Consider the following 5,134-nt stretch of genomic DNA (forward strand, 5'->3'; position numbering starts at 1 on the left):
GGCTGTGGCTTCTCTTGTTTATGTCTCTTTGTCTGCATCACATGAGTTTAGGAAGGTTGTTTTTTCACATGTAGGGAGACAGGGCAAGACCCGCTCACTTATTAGCTAAACATGCACTTTGCATTGTTGATTTTTCAGTTTGAATCGAAGAGAATACTTATTTTCTAGAACAAGTTTTTCTCTATGATGTTATTGTTGACTTGAGTTCTTAATGAAGTTTGGTTTTTCCCATAAAAAAAAAAAAAAAAAAAATTGGTCCACGAACTTTCAAGCTCTATGTTGGACACACTACAACTTGGACTGAAATGAAATGACATTGTTAGGATTTTGTCATAATTAACAGAACTCAATTATAACTTGAACCTTGTGGTTTGTTTCACTTACTTTATATATATATAGTAATACCCGACCCAAATCAGTCAGGATCGGGCACAAGTGAAAACCTGCTCCTGTTAGTACTCTTTAGTACAGAAATAAACAATAATCATAACTGATTTCTGCATAAAGTTTTCAATCTCCATTTTGATTAAGAGAGGGAAAATTGGAATTTGACCAAAATGAGTACCAAGTTTTGTGGTTGTGGATCGAAATTTAATTTCTTCTATATATGATTTTGTTGGAGAAAAAAGAAGAAGCAAAAAAAAATAAAAAGCACCATCTTATCCATCGTTTGTGTTTATGATTCGTCTAAATCGTTTGTGTTTACGATTCGTCTAAATCACCTGCTTACCTAACCCCTCTCCCACCTCAACCCTTCAACTTTTCTTTTGGCCTCTAAAATAAATCTAACACACTTCAATTAATTAATTGTGTCAACGGCCTCCTCCACCTCCACCAACTACCTCACTCACACAATACCCGTGCACCTCACTCCCAGCAGTTTACTCGTGATCACTCCCAGCAGCTATACCCTCTCTCTAATCTCTATATTATAAAATGTTTTCTTCAATTCCCACCCAACTCTCATTGTCATATACCTACCTACCTAGCTAGGTCCTTTACAACTACGTCTACGTGTATACCTACTCCATCTCCCATACACAACCACCATGGACCTTCTCTTTTTAGAAAAACTCCTCCTATCCCTTTTCTTCACCATTCTTCTCGCTATCTTAATCTCTAAACTTCGTGGCAAGCGTTTCAAGCTCCCACCTGGCCCTATTCCCGTCCCCATTTTTGGCAACTGGCTCCAAGTTGGCGATGACCTCAACCACCGCAACCTCTCCGACCTCGCTCGAAAATATGGTGACATTTTCTTGCTCCGCATGGGCCAACGCAACCTTGTTGTCGTGTCTTCCCCAGACCTTGCCAAAGAGGTCCTTCACACTCAAGGGGTCGAGTTTGGTTCACGAACTAGATATGTTGTGTTTGATATTTTCACTGGTAAAGGCCAAGACATGGTCTTCACTGTGTATGGTGAGCACTGGCGCAAGATGAGGAGGATCATGACTGTACCCTTTTTCACGAACAAGGTGTTCAGCAATATAGGTTTGGTTGGGAGGAGGAGATTGCTAGGGTTGTTGATGATGTTAAGAAGATTCCCGAGGCATCAACAACAGGGTTTGTGTTGAGGAAACGATTGCAGCTTATGATGTACAATAACATGTATAGGATCATGTTTGATAGGAGGTTTGAAAGTGAGGATGACCCTTTGTTTGTGAGGCTTAAAACGTTGAATGAGGAGAGGAGTAGGTTGGTTCAAAGCTTTGAGTATAATTATGGAGATTTTATTCCCATTTTGAGGCCATTTTTGAGAGGCTATTTAAAGATATGCAAGGAAGTCAAGGAAAGAAGGTTGCAGCTCTTCAAGATTATTTCTTGAGGAGAGGAGGTAAGCTTTTCTTTCCTTTTCTATTCATGATTTTCTTTTCTTAATTACTCTTATTAATTAGGTTCTACTAAAATCGAATTATTTATATTTATCTTTTTTAAAAATCCAAACAGCAGTATGACTTTATTCTTCAACAATATACTAAATAAATTTTTACATACAATACTATCCATTTCGTGTCATATGAGAATTGTTTTGATTCTTGATTTATAGGAAGCTCACAAGCACGAAACTACGGACAACAATGCTCTAATCCATACTTTCCGTTAAGTGCCATATAAACTTACCACACATATTTAGTTTATTCAATAAAATAATGTCATATCATTTGATAGCCTAAAAAAAATTAAATAATTAAAAATGGCATGGTATAATAAAAATGACATGACATCATTTTGTTAAATGAACTAAACAAGTGTGACAAGTTTACTTGGCACTTAATGGAAAATATAAATAGAATGGTTGCTTATGCAAACATAATTGAATTTCGAGGGTAAAATCCAAATTTCAAAACTTTAGGATGTAAAATCCAAACAATCTCAAATTTTAGGGGTAAAATCTAGACACCTCTAAATAAATAAAATAACAATAGCAGCTTGTGATAAGGTCAAATGACTTATAGATTGATAAGAAGTAAGAACCAATCAGCCACATACTTCTAATTTTAGGAATCTAGTTTGCAATTTAGTCAATATTTTATTGCCAACAAAAGGAAAAGACAACCAAAAAAAAAAAAAAATCTCACAATAGCAGCTCATGATAAGGTCAAATGACTTCTGTATTGATAAGAACCAATTTGCCACATAATAAAATTTTCAAAGCTTAATAATGCTGTTAGATGCAGGGCCAAACATATTCTTGCACATTCTCAACGTAAGACTAGCCGGAAGCAAGTTCATGGTTACTTTAATTCACTAATTTCATTTCTTATACATTCACAATGGGTCTCAATTGATAAACATGAGCATCCTGATCTGTGTAAAGCAGAGAAAAGCCACCTCTGCCGACTGCCGGATTCTAGAATGCCAAAAATTGTCTCCAGAATTTCGTGCCCATGCTGTAAAGATTGAACGGCTACCTCTGAGAACTGTTGTGCAAGTCTTCTTTTTTGAACACGAGAGGTTCCTAGGAAACCGGCCATAACTCACAAACTGCTAGTGTTTTTTTTTTTTTTTTTTATAAATAAAATAAAATAAAGAACCTATTGTTTCTATTAGAACTTACTGTCATTGGCCTTTGTTCTGTTAATTAATGTTTTGATTTTGAACTGTTATACCATAAATGGATCAAATCCAAGTGCTCCACGGCTCCACCTTCAAACTTTGTTGCATAATCACAATTAATTCCTATTATAGATTATAAAATAATAAAGACAGCATCTCTCAACTCTGTAATTACACGGGAGCATATACAAAACGTATTTGTTTTGTTTTGTCCCCAACTCACCAACACTAAAATGGTCAGGAAAATAAAAGGGTAGGAGAGAGGGAGAGAGGGAGAGGGGATGAAGAACAAAGAACGAAGAGCCCGCCTTCACCATTTTGCCCACAAAACGACCATGTGAAATCTTGCATGAAAATGCTTAAGCTGGAATACATTTATCTTTTAAAATAGAATACAAGACCTATATTTGGTAGCAGTGATATTTTATGTGTAGATAGATGACTAGTAGTACTAGAAAATCAAGACAAGTCAAACTAACATAATTTCACTATTTAAATCAGCATTTTGTGCGCAAAACATCATTTAGGTAACGGAAAAGAACCTCTTTCAGTACAGGAATCAGCTAGTGCCATGGCTTTAGATCTCAATACCCAATTGGCGTACCATCCTGTGCAAGTAAACTAGAAGGAGTTCGCAAACCTCAGTAGTTTTATGTTCAATAAATCACTCCTCTAAGTAGTCTGCCTCCGTTTGTGGATCAATTCCATCATCCATATATATAATGGAAACGAACAACCCTAATATATTGGAAGAGTTCATCTGGCGTTGATCTGTAAAAATTATTGTTGAATATCCTTTCAAGGGGAGTATTAGATGGAATTTTGTTTTTCCAATTGTAGCCAAGAAATCTTCTGTCCTTCATTTTTACCTTAAGGTTTCTATCAGCATGCAGAAATTGCATCCAGACACTTTTTTTTTTTTTTTTGGTAAAAGGGAAAATTCATAAAAAGCTAAACAGCAAACAAAGGCTCAAGGCAGAAACTAGTAACATACAAACCATTGGCATCAGCCTCTAATAAACTTGATAAGTCCACAGGAGGACTAGGAAAAACAATAAAATCACTCTCAAGCACAGTACCTAATCTAGCCAGGAAGTCTGCACACTTATTAGCCTCCCTGTACACATGTCTGCATACCTTCTGCGGAATCCGGGTAGCCATGTGTCTGCAATCATCTAAGATAGCGAATACAATAGTATTAGAGTAATGATGGGAGTTAAAGGCATCCACAATGGCCTTAGCATCTAACTTAATTGTAACAGATTGAATATGAAGTTGTAAACACAGCTGCAAACCATCACGGAGAGCCCATAATTCTGCCATGAAACAAGTTGTGCCTCCAATCCTCCTTGCAAAACCCGTTACCCAATCACCCTTTTCATCTCTAATGAGCCCACCACCACCCGCTGATCCAGAGTTACTTGCTACCGAGCCATCCGTATTCAAGGTGTGCTAGCCAGCTCTTGGCTTCTCCCATCTGATGCTCCTTGGAATTGTCTGCTTAATAACTAGCGAATTGCTTCCACAGAAAAAAAAAAAAAAAAAAAAAACTCCGAAGCATGCTCCACAATTTCTTTTCCCAAGCTGGGATTTGGGTTTTTGTTTCTAAAAGTACAAAGTTTCTATCTTTCCAAATCAGCCAAATACCAAAGAGAAACACATGATTCCAAGGTAAAGGACCAGACTTATGATGGAGCATTGAAATAGCATTAGTGTTTAGCCAATCCTGCAGGCTCAAAGTGAAGAAATTAGAGTTGTCTTCCTACTTGTCTAGATGGTGCCACACAGCTTTACTTAAAGGATAGTCACGCACATGTGGAGAATGGACTCTTTTTCACGATGACACCTAGGGCAGCCGGCCTCCACTTGCATCCCTCTAGCCAATAAACATTGGTTGACTCCAAGACTATGATGCATACATTTCCAGACAAAGATTTGAATCCTAGGCAGTGTCTTCAACTTCCAAATCCACTTTCCATTGAAAGGAACCTCCCTTATGCCTTCCATAGCAATCGTGTACGCACTCTTGAGATCAAAATCCCCCTTATCCGAGTACTTCCAAGCCAATCTGTCCTCTAAA

At 37.3% G+C, this 5,134-nt stretch overlaps 1 pseudogene; it reads left to right on the plus strand.

The window, feature by feature from the left end:
- The first annotated feature begins 1,021 nt into the window (after window positions 1–1,021).
- Window positions 1,022–3,044, plus strand: LOC142641243 (trans-cinnamate 4-monooxygenase-like; annotated as a pseudogene).
- Window positions 3,045–5,134: the final 2,090 nt, after the last annotated feature.

Source organism: Castanea sativa, chromosome 6 (assembly GCF_040712315.1).
Source record: "Castanea sativa cultivar Marrone di Chiusa Pesio chromosome 6, ASM4071231v1".
NCBI classification, from domain to species: Eukaryota; Viridiplantae; Streptophyta; class Magnoliopsida; order Fagales; family Fagaceae; genus Castanea; species Castanea sativa.